Source organism: Lissotriton vulgaris, chromosome 8, assembly GCF_964263255.1.
Source record: "Lissotriton vulgaris chromosome 8, aLisVul1.2, whole genome shotgun sequence".
In the NCBI taxonomy this organism is placed as follows: domain Eukaryota; kingdom Metazoa; phylum Chordata; class Amphibia; order Caudata; family Salamandridae; genus Lissotriton; species Lissotriton vulgaris.
In genome coordinates, this window is record NC_141696.1 from 528,513,528 (window position 1) to 528,537,361 (window position 23,834).

Below are 23,834 nucleotides of genomic sequence, written 5' to 3' on the forward strand. Positions count from 1 at the left end.
ACACAAAACGCACACACATATAGACATTCCACTTACCTTATGTATACTTACCTTGTGCTGTAAAGTCATGCATGGTAAAGGAACATGTATGTAAAGGCTTGCGTTGTAAAGGGAATGTGTGGTAAAGGCATTGCGCCGTAAAGGCATTATCTGGCAATGGATGCATGGTAAAGACGTGTCGTAAATGCATGCGTTGTTAAGTCATACAACCCTCAGAGAATGTTTGAGATAGGTGGGATAGTGAGGGAGGTATAGCAGGCAATTAGAGAGAAGGCTAATCAAGAGATGGCTTCAGTTAGTCGTCGAAGGTAAGGGTAAAGATTGTATGGGAGCTAACTGAGAGAATAGTGCAGGGAATGGTGGTGAAATTGAAAGATATGGAGTTGGGAGTGGAAATGACAAAAGAGGTAGGTGAACGGTACATATGGAGAGAGAAATCTGAGCAAATTAAAGTGATGAAGTTGGAAGCAAGAGGCAAATTCTGAACCCAAATTCGGGGCATATTTACAAGCCTATTTTCGCCGCTTTAGCGGCCGATTGAGGTCGAAAAGCGGCAAAATAAACATCTCTCTATTTTCAAGGACAAGCTAACGGGTGTTTCCTTGGTGCATTAGTGGTTTTCTCTCCATTTTGCATGTCAGCGATTATTATCGCTAATGACATGCAAAATAGGCATTCCTCGCAATGTCTGCATGATTTAGGTGGCAGACAGACCTTCGCACTGTTACCAATGCAGCCCCAGTGATGTAAAAATCAGCGCTAACCGCGGTTATCGTATGAATTGTACGTCTGCTCTTTCTTCTACTTAGCTATGCTGACAATGGGAGGTGGATCGCAATGTTAAGACCACACTCCCCTATCAGCAAGCATCTCCATTATCATCGCTGGATTTTAGGTGATGTTTCTGTTTCTCGCAGTCTATCGCTGGAATTACATCGCCAGTTTGCAAAGCATTCAGCGTTAGACAGCGATAAACAGAATCGCGCTAAGTGCACTTAGAGATGTTTACCGCTCTTCCTCAATGATTTGCCCCTTTGAATGAAAGGTGTGCAGAGAGAACCCGTCTGAAACAGGGGTGAAAGAGTAAGAGGGAGATATGATGGAAAATATGTGAACAATAGTAATGAGAATTGATAGTGGGAGGGAACAGGTCATAGAACTCTGGGAATAAGAGGGAGAGAGAGCTGTTTATATAAAGTGTGGTTGAGGTGAACTGGGAGAGGAGAACATATCACAGGGTGATGTAGAAAAACTGTTAATGTGATGAGTATGACACAAAAAGTTGAAAGTTAGAGGAAGATGGAGAAGTAAGGTGATAAGTAGATAGCAGATATGGAGGGGAGAGGGATCCTGAGGCAGAGCTGTGAAAGGCAGAGATGGGTAATGAAAGCGATATGGGATGATATGATAAAGGTATGAATGGTATATCTATTTTAATAATGTTGAACTAATCGTAGAATTTATACCTTTCGTGATGTACTTCCTGTAACATCACCAGAGTCAAAGGTCAAATGGTATCACTGACGGGAAGACATCAAAGACCATATGATGTCGCTTCCTGTGATGTCACTCAGTTCAAAGGGCATGTGATGTCACTTCCGCTACCCCTGGCATTTGGTGAATCGACGTTCACAGAATTATTATCAGGACTCTCGTAACTTATGGAGCCCTCTTCCTAGATGGCGTCCATTTTGAGAGTGACAACCATACCCAACAATCGGCAAAGGACAAGTATTACAGGTAGATTGAAATGGTGCTCATTTTGAATGCCGGTACAACAGATGAGTTGGACCGCAGTAACATATCCAGGGAATCTTTCGACTAGAAACCGGTAAGCGTTGCGACTATTCCTACTGGATAGTTAGGGTCTTGGATTTAGCTTCTAGCGATACAGCCACACCTGTGGATTCAAGTATTTCAATGTTTAGATAGCAACTGCTTGTCACAGACCTGCCCGTTTCTAATGATCCTATACCACCGAGGGTGCAATCTTTAATTAGATGCTACACTTCACGTACTGGCACCTTAAACAACTTAGCCCATTGGCTATCTTCTTGCATGCGCTTGCTTTCATTGTACATTTGAAACGTCATACCATGCTAGCGGGGGCACAACCTTTAATTAAATGCTGTGCTTCACGTACTGGCACCTTAACCAACTTAGCCCATTGGCTATTTCCTTGTATGCGCCAGTTTATATTTCAAATCTTATACATCCACAAATTATTTTGTTTGTATTAGCATTACATATATGTTGATTCTTTTTTAATATATATTTTATTGAGTGAAACAGGTGAAATAATAGATAACATTACAAATTCCTTAATAAATCATGTAATCTTCAAAGCACAAGTCCATCGGTTTGTTAGCAAAGAGTTTGATTACATAGACACAGAAAAAGGACCAATTCATGTACTTAATCCTTATGTAAATCAGAATAAAGAAGGGTACATTTGTCGCAGCACCCTGGTTCTTTGGGTAAATCATGTTACGGCCACATGAGATGCAGTACATAATAATTGCTTCTTCCCAACAAATAGATTTCATGTGATGTTAATTTCAAAAAGGGCTCCCAGGGGTCTAGACCTACAGATACCTAGAGTTTAGTACTAGGCCTACTTGAGCCTGCAGATCTGGAAAGGATATATCTATAAATATTTGACATCTTCTTTTGAACTTTGCTCATATTAGTCTCTTAATGCGCCTATCTGAATAGATTCCCACGATTATGAAGACATATCATTTAGAACGTTCCTTATTTGTAGATCTTCATGCGCCTCCCTCAATAGACTTCCATGTTTTCCACAGTCTTATATAACATCTCTTATGCTCTGCTACCAATAAGTATACTGCTATTGTGTTCTCCTGCATGCTTTCTAACTTTCTTCTTACTTTAAACAGGTAACCTATAATATTATTCTTGGTGTACTCCTCTGTATTCAACTGTTTCTACTTATTGTGGTCTCTATAGAGACCAATTTTTATGTTGTTTTTCTTCTTTGTATTATTTTGTTTTCGGCTTTTATGGCTGAATGTCAACAACTGAACTTTTCACTTTTATTGCATATCACTTATGGATTCTAAATAAAATGTTAACGTTGTTTCCTTTAAATATTAATGGTTTGTGTCATCTGGTTAAAAGGAGGAACATTAGTGAATACATACATAGCTATAAGGCTGACATTAGTTTTTTTTACAAAAAAAACCTCAAATTGACGATAAAATGTTTTCTTTTATGACCAAAGGCTGGATCGGTAATATTTTATGCAAAAACGGGGTGGCAATACTTTTAGCAAATGAATTAAGGGGAATATTTACAAGAAAATGCCGGAGCATTGGGTTACACCAAATTTGGCAACGCTGCATTTACAAAAATATGGCGCACCCCTGCGTTTCCCTTAATGCAGGTGCTAAACAAGCTGACTAGTGCAGGCACCCTGCCGCCATGTTTCAAGGGTGCCTGCGTTGCTGGGGCCATTGTTTATGTGCAAGAAGGGACACCTTACTACACACAAAGAATCGTTAATGGCGATTTTGTCTTTCTATGTGATCTGCAGGATGCAGCACACATAGAAAGAGCAAAAAACGAGGAGAAATTAATAATTTCTCATCATATCCCCATCCTAAAACCAGGTATTACCTGTCCTTGTAAATCTGGGCAGCATAAAAAAGCAATGGGTGTTGCAGTGGAATGCTCACAGCAACACCCATTGCCTACCCCTTTGCCGCCGCACACTGCGGCGGAAAGGGGCATATTTACAAGGTAGCGATAAGCCAGTTTAAGTGGCTTAGCGCCACCTTGTAAATGTGGGGAATGGCAGTACGCCAACTGGAGCTTCAGAAAAATTGACGCTTCATTGGCTTTAGGGGTTGTAAATATGACATTTAATATCCAAATTCTCCAACAACATAATGATGCAGATGGGAGATTATGTCATAAATTAAAATTCTGTGTTGGCTCTTTTATGAATTTATGAGGCTTATTTATAAGCTGCTTGTGCCGCTCATGCCTCACTTTTTCCCATTTTAAGAGTGACGCACCTGCGGCACAAGGGGCTTGTAAATAAGCCACTATGTTTTGAAAACGTTTATTAAGACTCCTCCCTTGTTTAAGTTAAGTCAGAATCCTCAAATACCAGCTCACAGATTGCCTTAAGGAGTAGTTATAGCATAATTAAAAAAGAAATCAGCACTGAACTACTGCACAGATTCAAGCTCCATAATGAAACATTTTTGGAACTGTGGCCTGGTCATTTTTGGTGCAGTGACATGTTATGTTACAGGCTTTTGGGTACATGAACACAACACGTCCCAAACTATCCAATTCTCTGATGTGTTTGTTTTGATGCCTGCTGCTCTGCTGATATTTCGTACAAATGCATTAAGGGTGATTCATTTCAGCAGCCTGACTTGAAGAGTTTAAAAAGAAAAGGTCAAGTAAGAAGATTTTGAACAGCATTTATTGTTTCCTTTAGATTTACAAGCTTTCAATTTGCATAAATAGAAGATAGTTCTCAAAGGTCATCTTTGGATTTATGAGTTTTCTGCTGCTTGACTTGAAGAATTAATAAAGAATGAGTTTGAAGAGTTTGAACAGAGTTTTAGGAGCTGGTAATGTGAAATGGAAAAATAACTTTGAAAGTTTTGTTTTCTTTTTTGCATGGAAACAATGTAGGAGCATTTCCTTTGCTGTGGGAATTATTTTAAATGAATGGCCGGCGTTTGTTTGATAGTGACTGCAACCTGGGATTAGTTTAATTTCCTGTATGTTTATTTTTGAATGCCTGGCACTGAACTGTATTGTTTGCTGGATTTATAAATCAGACTTTCATTAAAAAAAGTAAAATGTGGCAATAGAAGGAAATTGTTAATGCGCAATTGGAACACTGTTCTTTCCTTTCCTGTTTTAAACAAATGTGTTTTGTTTGAAAACAAAGAGTTTACTGAAAATAATAAATAGGTATGTTTTAACAGAGTGCAGGCAGCCAAGAGAGTTCATATAGCATTAATGTTAATGGCAGGAGGCTTTTGTGTGTATACAGTTTCAACCTCTATGTTAGCTGAAGTAATCAGTGCATTTCTGTCTCCTAAGGTAGCCAATCCTTGTCTAGTGCTACAGTGAACAACCTGCCATTGTATCTCTACCCGGTCCATTTTTCCCCAGGGGCCTACTTCACACACATCTAGCATAGGTAGGAGTCTCAGACGTGCGGGGAGTGAAATATCCCACAGCCATCCATGATTCCAATGTGGTGGAGCTCAGATATTTGTTTGAATTCATGACATATTTCTATATGTTCATGCTAAATTTGATAAATGTACTAATTGTTTAAATAATGTGTACCCACTTCCTAGTGATGATTCTATTTTATGGAAATATATTGCAAGGGAAATAATTAATTTAGGTAATGCCCCTTTTATTGTTGTTAGTGATTTTTAGTTAATGAATTACCCATTACTAGATAGACTTTAAACAGTTAAGTTCAAACCCTGTAAATTACCTTTGTTATCTATTCTCTTCTACGAAACTAATCGATATTTAGAGATTTGAAAACTATACTAGTAAAGAATTTACCTTTTTTTAATTCTCATTCTTCTTTTCCTAGAACTGGCTATCTTCTTACTTCCCATAATTTATGTAATACATTCAACAATCCTGGAATTGAAACCATTGATATCTAAGATTATGTATTCATTTTATTAGTCAAATAAAAAAACATTTTTTAAAGGGTTAGTGATGGCCTTTCCAAAGACACTGCTAAATATGAGAGGCTTTTATAACTTCAGGAGACAAAATTAAGTTGCAAAATCTGACGTATGAATTAAATAGATTACTTAGTAAAAGAGCTGGAATACATGTTTCTAATTAAAAGGCAACATTTGATTATGGTTCTAACAAGGTTAATTAGTGGTTAATTTTCTGAAAATTGAAAAATCAAGGATCCAAGTTCATGCAATATGGTCCACAACAGGAAGTTGTTTACCAATTCAACTGATATTGCCAATTAATTTGTATCTGTCTCTAAACAATTTCTCACTAACTCCTGACTGATGTCTGATCAAAATATTGAAAATATGTTATTATCCTTTTGTGTACCTACACTTTCTCCCCAAGATATATTATCACTAGATTAACCTTTTCTATTCAATAACTTATTTCAGCTATAAAATCTCTTAAGCCTGATTAACCTCTTGAGAGGATTGCAGCAGAAGGTTATAAGGAATTCTGAACCATTTAAGCCCCGTTTACGGTCTCCTTATGTAAGGATTTTTCTAACAACTACAATTGGTGGGTCATTTAGGTTAGCTGTTCTCCCCAAATCAGAAAAATGTCCTTTACATGTTGCTATTCATAGCCCTATATTCTTCCTAATCATGAATATAGAATTATGCAAAAATATTTTCAAATTGGCTTTCAACAAATTTCCCATAAATTGTTCACAATGACTAAACTGGTTTTGTAAATGTAAGATTTTCATCATCTAACACTAGGCTAGTTGATCATGTGCTTTCAAATTCTACTAAGTCAACTGTTCCGCTCAGGCTTATAACGTTCCATGTTTAAAAAGCCTTTGATAAACATCAGTGACAATTTTTTTTCAACCCCTTAAAATATTTACATGTTGTGATATTTTCTTTGATATGGTTCAACTATTTATGTAAATCCTAGAGCTAGAGCATATGCTTATAATTTTACATTAGATTCCTTTCAATTATTTACTGTAACAAGACAAGGTTGCTTTCTCTCTTCACTTTTTATGGGCTATGGAACCTGTTTGTGTCTGATTCATAAATTTCTATTAATTAAAGTAATTTGTATTGCAAATGTTTGTAGACATTGGCATATCCTGATTGTTGGGCTTGGCCCTTTTGGCAGGTTCACCCCAAAACTTTTTGCATTTTCCTAGCCTGTTTCTGTAACCTGGTGTTGGTGATTTTAGGCCTCTGCGCACTTTTTCACTGTGGTCCAGTGTAAAGTGGGTGCGCTCTCTGTGTATGTGTGTGTGCGCAAATGCTTTACACATTGCCTCCGGGATAAACCTAACTGCTCGTGCCAAGCTACCAAGTGGGTGAGCAGGTGTTATCTTGTCGTGTGACTCCCTTGCCCTGACTAGAGTGGTAATTTCTGCCTGGCTTTGGCGCAAGCCTTATCCAACCAGAAATCCCAGTTCTAACATTGGTTGTCAGCGGTGAGGATTAGGACTTGTGTTTGCGCAGTACCACAGCGGCAACTGGCTACATTACAAAACTGTAATTTTTAGATAGTCACATGTTCGGGATTATTGTTTTTGATTTTGTTTTTCCTCAAGAGTGTCATTTTTAAATGGTGTTCCAGCGCTTTTATGTTTAGTGGCAGAAGAGAGAAAATGACGGCGGGACGCCAGTAGATAGAGAATCCCTTGCTGGGTCCAGTGCCCAATCCCTGTTCCTGTCCCCAGAGGTGTGAGTAGATAGGAGAGAGGGGGTGTGGAGGAGAAATGGCTAGCTCAGGAGGGGGTTGTCGCCTGAGTGTAGTGTGTGTGTCTGGATTCCCCAGTATGGTAGGATCCAGTGGTGGCAGCAAAAATGTGTCCAGCGCATGAAGTACCATTCCCAGTTCCCAGAGTATGGTGCCTGGTGCTCAGTAAGAGGGGTACAGGTTGAGAGTCGGGGGGCAGTGAGGAACTGTCTCACTAGTTTGGAGGGGGCATGTGGATGAGTGGTGTGCTGCACTGGAGGAGTGGGTGTGCGTTCTTTGTTTGATAAGAAGCTTGCACTGGAGGTGTACCTCTGGTGGTGTGCGGTAGGTCCAGCAGAGGCCCTGGAGGAGTAGGTGTGAGTTCTTTGTTTGATAAGAAGCGTGCCCGGGAGGTGTACCTCTGGTGTGCTCGAGGTCCTGCAAAGACACTGGACGAGTGAGTGTGAATTCTTTGTTTGATAAGATGCTTGCACAGAAGGTGGACCTCTGGTGGTGTGCTAGAGGTCTTGCAGAGGCATTGGGGAGTGATTCCAACAGGATTGACGTGTGTATCTTCTGGTCCTGTGTGGGAGAAGAGGTTCATCTGTAGCCCAGCTAGGTCCCAGTGGAATGGAAAGGGTTGTAGGGGCCCACGTCCTGTCCCTGAGGAGAAGGAGTGGGAGGGACTGCGTGTCTCCATGTGTCCGAAACCCTGTCTCAGGGCCTGGAGGGTTCCCTAAGGGAGCGCCAGGTCGGGGGCCTAGGCTGTACTTACAGGTCATTTGAGGAGGATCTTCCTGTGTCTAGAGGACGGGGAGTTTCTGTAACCAGAACTCCAGCGGTCCTGGTGTGGGCAGTACCGCTCCTAAGTGGAGGGTGCAGAAGACCTGGTTGAGGGGTGAGAGGGGGTCAAAAACCCCAGTCGAAAAGCCAGTGGGTCAGGGGCCAGCCAGAAGAGCTGAGACATCCGTGAGTGACCATGGTGACGCCACTTCTGTTCTGAGAGACAGGCAGACTGTTGCACGACACACTAGTGATGTGTCACCCTCAAGAGGGGGGCATGCGTGCTCCCCGTGAAGTCCTGGTTATGTTTTATTTTTTTATTGATCATCTCTCCACACATTATCACAAATTTTTATATCTGGTTATACACTAAATATTACTAAAAATGAATTATTCCTTCTAAATGTTCATTGTACCCCTGACATGATTGCAAATTCATGTAGCCAATGGAGTAGTCAATCCCTAAAATATATAGGCCTTAATTTCTTTAAGACCATTAAAGATACAGTTAACAACAATTGTGATGCTATTTTAAAAAAGATTTGCATACATTTCCAAGATGGTCATCTTTATTTCTTTAATCTATACTACTATTATAAAGGAAGAACTTTGAACCTTTGAGGCGGGTAAACACGGGAACCACAGCGCCAATCCACACACCTGATACATAATTGTAATCGTCAGGGTGTGCAGATGGACATAGGCTATATAAACTTAATAAATATACGTTATTTAAAAAATGTATAAAAAAAAAGTAGTCCCTTGGAAGAAGCGCCGGCCGCGACGTGCATGCCCGACGTGAGGAGCGCAGGGAGGAGCGGCGTCCAGGAGCGCGAGGAGGACCGGCGGACATGGCACGGGGAGGAGCGGGGAGGAGCGGTGAGGAGCGGTGAGGAGTGGCGGACAGGCGGGGAGGAGCGGCGGACAGGCGGTGAGGAGCGGCGGACAGGCGGGGAGGAGCGATGAGCGGCGGATGAGGTAGGTTATTCATTTATTTATTTATTTAGGAGCGGTGAGCGGCGGAAAAATGAAGCAAAAATGAAAATCGTGAGCAAGAGGAAGCAAACGGAGCATTATAAAAGGGAGCCAAACGGTGCATTACAGGAGGAAAAAGTTGCGTGTGCAGGTTACAAAAGCGTACATCGTGAGCAAGAGGAAGCAAGCAGAGCATTACAAAAGTGAGCCAAACGGTGCATTACAGGAGGAAAAAGTTACGTGTGCAGGTTACAAAAGCGTAGAAAGTAAACATAGAGGCATAGGAGGAAAAAGTGACGTGTGCAGGTAGCAATAGGAAGTAAACGGAGCATTAAAAAAGTGAGCCAAACGGTGCATTACAGGAGGAAAAAGTTATGTGTGCAGGTTACAAAAGCGTACAAAGTAAACATAGAGGTATAGGAGGAAAAAGTGACGTGTGCAGGTAGCAAGAGGAAGCAAACAGAGCATTTAAAAAGTGAGCCAAACGGTGCATTACAGGATGAAAAAAATATGTGTGCAGGTTACAAAAGCGTACAAAGTAAACATAGAGGTATAATCCTGCAATATATGGAGGAAGGCTCCGGGGGACCCACGGACAACGTCGGGGCGGGTGGGGGCCCTGAAGCCTAATTGCTCCCGGACAACGTCAGGACGGGCTGCTAGTGCTAGGATAACACAGAAGCTGTGAAAATTATTCTGTTGTTGTCAAGTTTTACATTTATAATCTATGTTACCGGTCCAATTACCACATTTTTCTCTCAACTTGATCAAAGCTTTTCAAAATGTATATGGAATAATTAAAAACCTAGAATATTTTACCAAAAACTTAAAAGAGTTCAAATAAATTGTAGATTTGGGATACTAGATTTCTCAAAATATCATATATATTTTTTGGTTGCTGTTGGCACACTTTGGTTGCATGATATTCATGTTGAGTCGGAACCAAAATGGCTTATTTTTTCAAAGTATCTGATTGATCCTTTTCAATTATCAGCTTCATTGTATTTCTGTAATGGTAATGTTACTTTCTTCACCTACTATTTGTATGACAAGAAAAGTAAGGGTGGACAGTAAGCTCCGCAGAGTTTACCAGCACTCACCCCTAAAATATATATGGCAGCGTGTTATATAGAAGGATTTCCTGTCCTGGGTGTACTAACATTAGTTTCTTCACGGAACATTAAGATTTACATACAGTTTTCTTCTTTGTTGAACAGTTTATTCATTTTCAACAATTGGTATTAGCCACATACTAAGTATCTGCATTCTACGGCCAAGGAGTAAGTTGCAGCCATCTATATTACCATTCTCTAGGTGTCGTAACTTGTCTATATGCACTCTTAACTTGGACTGTTACGCATGAACTAACAAAACATCTTTGCTTATTTTATTTTCTCACTAAACTTAGGATTGACAAACATGGTGCAGAGTTCAGGCATAGGGCTTTCCTTTTCAATTCACAGTTTTCCTTGGCATTGCCTTTGCAAGATACATATGAGGTCTTTTTGATTTCTTATTGGTCTCTGGCCTTGCATGACGCTGCTCAGCAGTTTTTTTGTACATGAAGTGTTTTGACTAAATATTAATTACTGTTTTTTTATTTTCAACAGTGACCCCTGAAGAAGGGATTTTTTACATCCCGAAATGCATTGGGCATGGTCGTGATATTTAGGTTTTCCCCAAAAATAGTTTTTGTAATGAAAGAGACATTGATTTTGCAAAATACTGTGGTTTCAAGGACTCGATGTTTTAAGTAAAGTTGTTATTATTTTGTATGCGACCAGAATTTGGTCATACAAGAGATACAATTGAAATACAACAAGTAGATTAACTGAACTTTGTGTTTAATTTTTTGTTTGAGCTTGTACGATTGATTGAGCTAAGAATTTGAAATGATAATACATTAGCACTGCTGTGCACCCAGCAAACTGGTGGTTTTCCCCGGATGTTTTTATGGTATGTAATTGGCATCACCTCCCCATACGAGTTAATGGCTTAGGTGAGTTTGACACCCTTAAGGCTCAGTTACGATTGTGATAACCACAGATTCTATTCACACTATAGCACCCATCTCGAATGGCAAGTATGGGTGACATAGGAGTAGCGTGAATGAGACAAGTATGCTCTTAACAATTCCCATATATGTTTCTTTTACAGATGGATAGGAAACATTACGGAACAGGATGAGAGATAAGTGATCTTCTTACCTTTTCGTATGAATGAAGCTTTCTGCTATCTACTACAAAAAAATAGGAGATTCCTGGATGAATAACACCAGGGAGGGAAAAACATTTGCCCTGAAGAAAGTCCAGGCCCTGTATGGGAAATTGTTTGAGGACTGAAAAATGTCGGCACTAGGGTCATAGGACCATTACTTCCTTGCGACCCCCCTTTTTTAATGTTTAATATCCTCTACTGAGTTCACGAATAGAGGGATACCTGGAGCCGTAGGAGGATTTTGTTTCTTTAAACCCCCTGGCCGTTTATTTTTAAGTGCTCCCTGAAACATGGTTGAGCCCACCCTGACCTTTAGGAGTCAGGGGGAACCCGATAATGAAGCATGACACTACTAGAGTGTGTGAGGGTTATTTAACAAAAAGGAATTGATTCCTTTCCTATGCTTGAGCAGTTGGTACCCTGGGAGGTTTTGATTGATGCCCAACTGCCTCTGATCTAAGTGGGATACTTGTGTTAGACCATTATGTTAGCCTAAGTCAGTGTATTTGGCACTCTGTGCTTAAACCCTCCTAGCTCGACAAGGGGGACCCCGTTAGTTTGACGAACAATTCTCTGCAGCTAACAGTAGATTGATGAAGGCGCAAACTGTCACTCTGAGAGTCAGACCTGAGTTTCGGGCTGCCCACCTGGCCTACAAATCCACCCTTACATCTAGGAAGGAGGCCTTACATAAGAGAGACTGGGAACTTTTGGAATACTCCGCACCTGGAAATTTCAGAAAGCTCTTCTGGGACACAGTTAAGAAAATCAGACTTAGGAATTCCCCAGTAAGCCCCCTTCTGCATAGTAATATATTAGGGTCCGATTGGGTCTAGCATTTCACTGCCATGTACCACATTGAAGAGAGTGTAGCTTTGGTCAATTTCTCTACAAAAAAGGCTACAGCATACCCACCCCTCTTTGTGCCACTATCAGAAGTAGAGTCTGCAATAAGACAGAGATCGGAAGGAAAAGTCCAAGGGCCAGATGTGGTCCCAACCAACCTCCTAAAATGTAGACTTAATTTGTGGGGTCCTTTGATCACTAATGTATTTAACCCTTCTCTGAAAATCAACATCCGCCGCTCTTGAACTTTGTCCATCATCATGCCCATATTTAAGGAGCGATTTTATGGTCCCAAAATGTTACAGACCAATTTCACTCATCAACAGCGCAGTCAAAATCAAATGAAGAGGGTTTTACAACTTCCTTGCTATCTGGGCCCAAGAACACAGCATCCTTTCCCCCCTTCCAGTTTCGGTTTCATCCTCAGCTGGGTACATTGGAGCAATGCTTGGATTTGAGTCTGTTAGTGAATAAATACTTCTTTGTTAGGTGTTGTCCACTGTACCTGGCCATGATGGCCTTTGACTCTGTGAATAGGACTAAGCTGAGTCAGATGTTACTTGACATAGGGCTGGAGCTATCATTAGGGATTATTTTGCACTTGTTACACATTGATCTAGCAGCCAAAGAGCGTCTGGACAATAATGTGGAAATGTCCCCTGGATTCTCCCTTAAGCGAGGAATGCGGCAAGGTTGTATCTTGCCCCCACTACTTTTTATTACTAACATAAATGACCTGTGTTCCTAACTGACCTGAAACCCGGTAGATACCCCTAGAACCACCCGTACCCAGGTGCTTGCGCTGCTTTATGCTGATGATGCTGTCCTACTAGCACGTACTCCAAATGTCTTAAGGGTGCTGGTGGACTATTTCATTTCTTTCTTGAGAAGCCTTGATCTGGTTACCAATTTTGGAAAGTATCTGATCATGGTGTGTGTACCTGGTAAAGGTAACATCTCTAGGCTCTCTATCAAGGGTCTTCCAATCAGCAGTGTAAGTGACTTTAGTTAACTAGGAGTCATTTTCAACACCTCAGGGTCTTGGCAGCCACATGTGAACAGTTCACGTCTCAAACTCATCAGAGCAGCTGCAGCAATCTTTAGCTTACCAAAGGCTCACTGGAATAGGAATTATTTCCCCTCTTTTAAATGTTTACAATGCCCAGTGCTTTCCGGCCACCACATACAGTGCAGGGATCTCATCTGCCAGTTGCGGAAAATTGAATCTGTTCAGAGGTTCTTTTGCCTTCCACCAACCAGCTCCAGTGGTATTATGCATTGTGAGCTAAACCTGCAATACATAATGGATATGGTAAATTTGTCTCCCTTGTTGTTATGGGTCAGTGGGTGGGTCAACCCGAAGTGTCGCTATGTTTAAGACATCATCATGGACAACCTCAGTTTGGACAAGGGATGTACAATCCCGTGGCTAAACTACATCTCACAATCATTTTGCGCATTGGGATTCATGACTCCTTTGAGTATTAATAAAGATGAGAAAATAAGGGTAAAGTCGCTTTTCTTAGAATTCAGTGCGAATAAAAAGTCTGAAAATCGACCTATCGAAAAAGCTCTGTGCTGGCCTCTTATAGGTCCTTTGCTTCCTTTGCACCTGTCCTTTATTTATCCTTAGACCTCACGTTATGGAAAAGGTCTCTCTTCTTTCACTTCAGAGCAGGCAGGAGGAAAAACCGGCTCCTTGGGGGATTCAGCTCCACCCTGCCACAGTGATGGCTAAGTGGAGCAAACGCTACTTCATTTTATGTCCTTTAGCAATTTTTTTTAACCCTCAGTGCAGAGACTTTCTTAAGCCTCTGTTAAACAACCCGGGGCACCACAAATGTATAGAAGCTTTGTTCCATCTTCAATTGCTGAACACTCTGAACATATGCTTCAGGGTTAGCTCTTTCCTTGAACCAGCAGCAGATCTAGAAACTCAATGGATGGTTAGCCTTCTGGTGCGACCGACCCTTCCCTGTTGTTTAACAATGTGAACTTAATACCGACTGCTACATTTACTTGCGGCCTTTTCACATGTGCACACATTTTGTAATTATTGTTGTTTTATGAACAAAGTGGTATTATATGCATTGTTTCTCTTTTTATTCGCATTGTGTGTACTTGCAGCAAAAGATCAAGGAATCTGGGTGCCTATTAGCAAGAACGTCATTATAATTATCGCCGTTTTAGCAACAGGAAACTGCCGCTAAAACTGCAATAATGGGCTTGCTAATATGCATTATAGAATTCCAATAGAAGCCCAGGTTAGATGTACAGGGCATCTAACCTGGGCTTCTATTGGAATTCTATAACACATATTAGCAAGCCCATTATCGCCGTTTTAGCTGCAGATTCCTGCCGCTAAAACAGCGATAATTTTAACGAGGTTCTTGCTAATATGCCCTCTGTTGGCTGTCATTCTATGCCGACATTTGGCCATTAATGCCACGTTAACTGCAATTTGCACATTATGGGTGTGATACAACTTTATAATAACTATTTGTATTGTTTGCTTGTTTTTTATCATGTCCTGTATCTTTCTTTTATGGCAACATGTGGCTGAATTAAGATCTTTTTTTTTTTATTTGATACAAAAATGTTCTATTCATTTAATTTTATTTTATTTTAATGTGAATTTCCTAAATGGAATGATGTATTTTCAATTAACTTTTTTGTGGAAATATTAGCAGCCATTGTGCTAATCCTTTAAATACTGTGTCCACATGTGCTTGTTTATAAATAGGAACACCGGCGATGAAACTGAAGAGCTCGGAGATGTTGGTGGTGTCCATATTGCCTACGTTGCAGCTCTGTGTCGTGGCATAGAAGCATTGTGCCAGACCTTTGAAGCGGGCCTAACTAGAGGCGAGTAGGCCCCTAACCGGGTTCTGTCATCTGACAGTGCATGGGGCCTCCTGGGATCTGATCCTGCTACAAGGACCCAGATTGAGACCCCCTTTACGCATTTGGGGTGAGCTGAGAGAAGGAGGAGTGGGAGCATGCATCCCCAGAATCGCAGCAGTAATTTGTTCAGGGAAAATGCCAGAGGCCAAGGCAGGGCCTGTACTGCCAGATGCCACACTGGTAGACCGGAATGTGCCTGGTGACACGATGGCGCACTGGAGGGTACGTGGTAAGAGCTGACATGTGGCGCTGACCCTCATAGAGAAATGGACAGAATTAAAAGCCTACAACTCGGCATATGAGCACAATGGGCTTCTATTGTCTATATAATAGAAACATGGTATCCCCTAAAAGCTGGAACCGAGGATTTGGTGTGCGAATCAGAACGATGGGACAGCCAACAGCTCCTCTAGCATAGAAATGGCTGTGTGATGAGTCCCAATACAGGCAATAGCTTGATAGCGGTCAGAGTGCATGCTGCATGGGTTAGGATTCAAACAACAACACAAGAGCGGCATCAGCAACTCACGCCTTGGCATCCAGGTGCTGTGTTTTTGTTGTAAAAAGAACACTTGATTAACAGAATGCGGAACAATGTTATACATTCCCCCCAGTACAGAGATCTGGGCGTAAATCCATAGTTTTTTGCTCACCATGCTATTCCAGTTTGGACCCAGCCATATGCGAATCAGCCTTGACCCTGTGCCCCATGGAACAGTCCAGCCCGAACTGCCAGGCCCTCACTGGCTAGCTTAACTCCAGTGTCATGGAGAGCACAGGACTCACGTCTGGGCTTACTCGTCCCACTTGGGGCGACAAATGCAAACAGAACAGTTGATGGACACTGCACCGCTGGATTCAAGCTACACTGGCTGATATGGGGTGATGCCCTGAAACCGGTCCCAGGATACTTGTTTCTGGTCCAGGGAGAATCTGGCTTGGCAGTTCGGGCTGGACTGTTCCCATGAGGGACAGGGTCAAGACTGATTTCCCTATGGCTGAGTTCAAAGTGGAGTGGTGTGGTGAGCAAAAGAACGATGGATTAAACTCAGATCTTTGTGACTAGGGATGAATGTTTGCATTGTTCAGCCTTCCGTCCATCATTTTTTCCTTTTGCATTTGTCACCCTAAGTGGGATGGGTATGCTCAGACGTGGGTCCCATGCTCATTGCACCACTGGATTCAAACCAGTCCCAGGATGCTTGTTTCTGCTCCAGGGAGGACCTGGCTTGGCAGTTCGGGCTGGACTGTTCCGATGAGGCACAAGGTCAAGACTGATTTGCATATGGCTGGGTCCAAACTGGGGTGGCGCCATGAGCAAAAGAACAAAGGATTAAACTGAGATCTTTGTGAGTGGGGGTGAATGTTTGCATTTTTCAGCATTTCATCCATCATTTGTTAACTTAACTGTGCTTTTGTTGTGCCACAGAGGTGTTGGCCCTCGCATCAGAAGGGAGCCTAAACATTGATAATAAACAGGCTCACCTTCCCATTGAGGTACAAAAGAGCCAGAAAACGACAAAGAGGAAAGATGAAGGTGTGCAGACCACTAGTGGTGATGTAACAGGGCACTGATATGTTACCAGACTTTTGACAGCTCTTATTGGAGAATAAGAGAAGCCTTTTAGCCATAGATGCAAAAATAGATTCACTCACCTAAAAGACTTCAGCAAACAGCAGACACGTCTTGATGTGTCAGAGAGCAGAATCTCAGAGATAAAAGATGAGTCAGCAATGCAGGTTAAAAACCAGAAAGAACCACATATAAACCTGGAGAAAAGTAAACTCAAGTTGCAAGATTTGTAAGCACACTATCCTAGGAGTAAGGTTCATATAGCAGGCCTACCTGAATTCATAACACAATGGCAGAGGGTTATATGTGGAAAATTCCCCAAAGCACAATAGTCATGCAGCTGAGTAGGGCAGTACCTTAGAGCACCGATCAACTGTCATGGAATAAAAATGGTCAATTTGACTCCTGATTGTGAGGCGACAGGTTAGTCACATGATGCCTTGTTGACTGCCATGGGACACCAGAAGGATCTGCCTTCCATTCCTGGTCAAAGTAGCCAAGAGGTCAGATGAGAAACATGACTCGGGCGTGAACTAATGGGAAGACAAATGTGAGAGTATAATCTAGTCAAATGTGCTCTTACCTCGATCATCAGGCTACTCCTGGTAAAGTATATCGTTTTTGCCAACTCGGTTACTATAGGCATGTTTATATATGTATATTTGCATTTCTATGACCATTCCTAGCATGTTTGCAAAGTTATACTCAACAATTGCTTTGCAAACATTAAGGTAAATGTTGTGGACATACTGTTATTATATTGTTATAAGGGATATTGTCTTCGAGATAATGGGCCTCGATGTGGGTGCAGGATTATGGTTGTTTCAGATACATCAGCAGTCCACAATGCTAGCGGGCATGATACTCCTAAACACATGGCTTGGTGGCACATCAATGCAAACTGGATCGCCCCTAGTCAGATAGGAAGATGAAAGGTACTAAAATAACATTCATGACTTGGAATGTCAGTTTGATTAATAATTAAAGGAAAGCGCGGTTGGTGATATCATTTATAAATAGACACAAGGTGGGCCTAGTGCTTCTGTAGAAGATACATATAGCAGTTTAAGCTGTAGGAGAGTAGGGTCTGCTATCCTATGGTCACCCCAAATTTTTGCTTTTTGCTTCACTGGTTTATGACTTAATGTGGCTGTGGGCCTGCTAATCAGACCCACAGCCCGCTGTTCTCTCTCTAAATTACAGCCAATGAACCCTAGGTGCATTACGAATTGGAACTGGTTCACCTTATTGGCCCCTGTAACAGTGTACCCTAGGTACCCAGGGAATAGGTGTTTCCAAGGCCTACCAGGGGCTGCAGCATGTATTGTGCCACCCCTGGCCTGGCCTCCATATTTGACACAACTGGCTGATCACTCAGCTGGGGTAAGTTGGTGTAATCACCTCTTACTTAGATATAGTATCCCTATATCTAACCCTAACTGGACACATGTTAACCTGTAAGCCATTCCTATGGAAGGCCCCTGCAATCCTGGGGGCAGAGTGCGTGGTTACCTGTGAGATGGCGCTCTAGCATGAGCTGAGCCTGTCTGCAGCGGTCGAGAACCACTCCCTAAGCTGTTCCGGGATACTGCCATACCATATACTCTTAAGTGCATTATAATCCTCGCGGTTATATGCTAACTTTGGTTTGGCTGTATCAAAACATGTCGAGTAAGGTGTCATACGATTTGGAATACTATCCCCTCGACAGTTCTGTCGACGGGGATAGCATTCCACCCTTCCATAGGGACACGACATGTGCGTAGCCTTAACCCCGGTTAAAGTTAACCAGAGCCTCAGCATCACAAAATGGATGCTGCCACCACAGACACAAGTCTGACCTCCTGCTGCTGGGAGTCCTTCCAGCGAGGGAGGCTTGGACAAAGGGTTTCCTGCCTTGGGAGGTGCGAGCACCACCCCAGACAGGATTTTGTGTACTGGGTAGGACAGGGCTGAATAGATTGAGACATGCCCGGGGCACACAAGGTGTCCCCATGCATAAGCCAGTCCAAACCGGTCCTGGGACTTTCCAGACCCAGGCCTGGCGAGGAGCTGGACAAAGGAAAGGGGGTGTAACCGCCCCCCTTCCTGGTCTCACCCAGAGGAGGGACCTAGCAGGTGATCCACCCCTCAGATTGGGAATAAGAGTGGGAGCAGTGCCAGAGCACCTCAGATCATCCTGAATCAACTTGAAACTAAGAAGACGACTGGACTTCGACATTCTGCTGCACAGAAGACTGAAGAGCATCTCCCTTGTGGCCTAGGAGTGGCCACCCTGTGAACACAGGCACCAACCAGCGAATCAACGTCTGCTTTGCCGCCACCTCCCGCCGGAGCCCGAGCCCAGAGCCTGACAAGACCCAGACTCCCACACTTCTCACAGCCCGATCCACAGTCCCTGCAAAGAAGGGACCCGTGGAGGCACCGAGAGACGTGGGACCAGACATCTTGGAAGACACCCGAAGAGCTGACTGCGCAGCATCAGAGGCATCCTCGACGTTGTGCTTTGGGGACTGAGAACCCCCATCACATATTCCATGTCTCAGAAACATTTTTTCACGTTGCTAATATTGCCCAATGCATTTCAAGCGTATCGCCCTTCCTCAGGGGACTTCATAGACTCTTAATGCATGGAATTTTTCATTCACGATGTTTAGCGGGGTACTGGAACCGTGGAGTTTCCCTCGCTAATCTCGGCGTGCATTGGGCAATATTAGCAACGTGAAAAAATGTTTCTGAGACATGGAATATGTTGAACAGTCATGAATACAATGATATGTTTTGAACAAAATACTATTGATAAATAAATGAATCATCAAACATCAAAGAAAGATTTGCACGCAAATTTATGAAAGTTTGAAAAGGAGTGCATGGATGGAATGCATCTTGTGTTCACAGGATACATATTTTTATGGTGATATATCTTGATCTTGGAAGCCCAGCAAGATTACCATCCATTGCACCAACGACTGTGTTACACTTGTCAACCAAATTCAAAACAACTACCAGGAGTGCGGGATCCACAACAAATTATTCGCTTGCTGTTGTTTTACCATTACAATCTTTGAGATTATCATTTGAAAGATCATACAGGTACCTTTTAGGTACATATAAAACAAGACTACTATACATAAGTTCTACTGAACTTAGTTGTTGTAGAGGATAGGGAGTAGCACACCCTGACTACAACTACTAGATAGGTTTAGTAGGTAAACACCAGTGTAGGTAGATTGCAACACATCCACCACACTAGAGCAATGTCTGGAGCAGAGGGGTCCAATGGACTTACTCCTGTTGAGAGTGACCCTCCAAGGGCACCATCCAAATTTGCTATCTTTTCCTTTAAGGAATTAAGGCAGCTTTGTGCCTTAAGGGGTCTGAAGACAGGGCCTTCCCCTACTACAGACCACCTTAGAGAGATCTTGGATCAGTCTGAGACTCTAAAGACCTCTAAAGGAGACCCCACAGGGAATTCTGAAGGAGGCTCTCCTTCTGAGGATGACAATGCTGATGCCCCTGTCCCTATAATCCTGGTAGATGAGGAAGCCCCCATCACTGGAGCTCCTCAGGTAGATCCAGAGGAGGAAGAGGAAGACGAGACAGAAGGGGGGAGCAGTGATTCTGATGATGGTAGAAATAGCCAGGTGCTAGTCAGTAGGCTTAACCGGGCTAACTTAAGTATATTTGGGACTGAAACAAGGATGATCTTGCCCAGGCACCCAAGTGGACTTAACCAGGGGCATAGGAGGAGGAGGAATCACTCAGGTGAATCCAATACCTCCCAGGCCTCTAGAGGCTCTCATGGTCACTCCAGAAGGGAGATGACTAGCCCTCAGAGAAGGGAACATGAGGCCAAAATGAGAGAGGCTGAATTGAGGATCCAGAGACAAGATTTAGAGGTTGCCCTGGCCCAAGAGAAACTTGCTAGAGCAAGACAGCCTAGAGAGAGTGGGGTAATAGAACCCACTGGTGGCAGCAATATCCACAAGGATAAAGACAGGTCTTTTGATAACAGAAACCTGAGTAAGATTGTGCCCCCTACAAAGCTGGGGATGATATCCACAAATAGATGACTGCACTTGAGAGAGCCTGCAAAGTACAGCAGATCCCTCAGGAGCAGTGGGCAGCAATCTTGTGGCTCTCCTTTGAAGGTAGAGGCCGAGACAGACTCCTCACAGTTAGTGATGGGGATGCTAGAAACTACCTGGTCCTGAAGAGTGCTCTGATTGATGGGTTAGGCTTAACCACTGAACAGTACAGGTTAATGTTCAGAGATACCCAGAAGACACAGACTCAGGACTGGTCTGAATTTGTTGAGTGTGCCACTAAGGCCCTGGAGGGATGGTTGCTGGGAAGCAAGGTTACAGACTATGAAGGATTGTATAATTTGCTGATGAGAGAACAAATTTTAAATAATTGTCAGAACCAGCAGTTGCATCAACATTTGGTTGACTCAGATTTGACCTCTCCCCAAGAATTGGGAAAGAGGGCAGATAAATGGGTTAGAACCAGAGTTAAGCAAAAGAACCAGAACCAGAACCAGGGTGGTGACCAGAAGAAAACAGACCAGAAGGGTGGGGAGCAGAAAGCTAAAGACCAGAAGTCTTCAACAGGGCCCCAAACTAATGCAGAGGGTGGGTCCCAAACTTCTAAGAAGAAGAAGAAAGAAGGTCAAAGAAAACCCTGGTGTAGTACTTGTAAAAACACCTCTCACGGGACAAGTGAGTGTAAAAAGGGTGGAGCCCCCAGCACTGCAGCCCCTAAGGCACCTGCACCCACTAGTACAGCTAGCAGTGCTGGTCCACAAACCAAGGGGGCAGTGGGTATCACCTTGGGAACTGAAGGAGATTCTGACCTAGTCAGAACCCTTCCACAGGCTGTTCTGATTTGTGAAGGGGACATAGATTTGACCCCTGACATAAGTCCCTGGGCAAATACAGACAGACACCTTTGATTAATAACAAAGTGGCTCAAGCTTACAGGGACACATGTGCCAGTGTCACTATGGTGACACCTAACTTTCTGGACCCTGAACAATACATGCCAGGTGATAATTACCTGGTGACCAATGCCAGCAATGTCACTACTACCCATAGTGTGGCAGTTGTTAACTTTTCCTGGGGAGGGGTAACTGGCCTAAAAAGAGTTGTGGTTAGTGCTGATCTCCAAGTTGAATGTTTGTTGGGCAATGACTTTGAGAGCTCTCTATGGTCAGAAGTTGAGTACAGGACTCATGCAGAGATGCTAGGGATATCATCACATGTCCTTGCTGTGACCAGGTCACAGGCCAAAAAGTGCCTCTCTGAACCTCAGGTCTTGGATCCTGGAACAATGGACCAAGCACCTTCCAAGAAGAAGAACAGGAGGGTTAAGGCTGTGCCTTCCCAACTGCCTACAAGTGAGGATCAAGCTTCACAGGAAGCTGGTCTTGAGACCCCTGAAGGAACTGTCTCTGGAGAACTTGAACCTGACCAGGTTGAGTTTCTGGGGACAGGGGGACCTTCTAGGGCAGACTTGGGGCAGGCTCAGTTGACCTGCCCTTCTCTTGAACCCGTCAGACAGCAGGCTGCTGTTGAGGCTGCTGGGAATGCTCAAGGTGCCCATGAAGTTTATTGGGGTGAAGGACTCCTTTACACAGAGGGTAGAGACCCCAAGCCTGGTGCAACCAGGAGGTTGGTTATACCTCTGCAATTTAGGGGTTTCCTTCTCACCTTTGCCCATGATATTCCTTTAGCAGGACACTTAGGCCAGAATAAGACCTGGGACAGGCTTGTCCCTCACTTTCACTGGCCTCACATGTCTGAAGACACCAAGGAGTTTTGTCGCTCCTGTGAAACCTGCCAAGCCAGTGGTAAAGCAGGTAGCACCACAAAGGCCCCCCTGATACCACTACCTGTGATGGGGGTTCCCTTTGAAAGAGTGGGGATTGATATTGTAGGTCCAATTGATCCCCCTACAGCATCTGGGCACAGATTCATACTGGTGGTGGTGGACCATGCCACCAGGTACCCAGAGGCAATTCCACTTAGGACCACAACAGCTCCTGTTGTGGCCAGGGCCTTACTTGGAGTTTTCTCCAGAGTGGGGTTTCCTAAGGAGGTAGTATCTGGCAGAGGTGCCAACTTCATGTCAGGATATTTGACAGCTATGTGGAAGGAATGTGGTGTCAACTACAAGTTCACCACTCCTTACCATCCACAGTGTAATGGGCTTGTTGAAAGATTTAACAAGACCCTAAAGGGTATGATCAAAGGATTACCTGAAAAGCTCAGGCGCAGATGGGACATCCTTCTACCCTGCTTTTTGTTTGCTTACAGAGAGGTCCCTCAAAGGGGGGTTGGTTTCAGCCCCTTTGAATTGTTGTTTGGGCACCCTGTAAGAGGACCCCTATGTCTAGTGAAGGAAGGATGGGAGTTACCTCTCAAAAAGCCTAAACAGGACATAGTGGACTATGTACTTGGTCTCCGCTCCAGGATGGCTGAGCACATGGAAAAGGCATCGAAAAACCTTGAGGCTAGCCAAGAATTACAGAAAGCTTGGCATGACCAAAAGGCTGTTTTGGTTGAGTTTCAGCCAGGACAGAAGGTATGGGTGTTGGAGCCAGTGGCCCCAGCAGCACTCCAAGACAAATGGTCTGGACCCCATACAATTCTGGAGAAGAAGGGAGAGGTTACCTACTTGGTGGACCTAGGAACTCCCAGGAGCCCCCACAGGGTGCTCCATGTCAACAGACTAAAGGCATATGTCAACAGGGAAGACATGGGCTTGCTCATGGCTACAGATGAGGGACAGGAGGAAGAGAGTGACCCTCTCCCAGACCTGCTCACTCAGAACCCTGAGGATGGCTCAGTTGATGGTGTGGCCTTAGATGGCAGCCTCACTGAACATCAGCAAAATGACTGTAGACAAGTTCTGCAGGCATACAGGCATATGTTCTCATTGACACCCAGTCAGACTAACTGGTGTACCGATGTGGTGGACACTGGTGACAGTCTTCCTGTAAAGAGCAAGATTTACAGGCAACCTGATCATGTCAGGGACTGTATAAAGACTGAGGTGCAAAAGATGCTGGAATTAGGTGTCATTGAGCCTTCAGAGA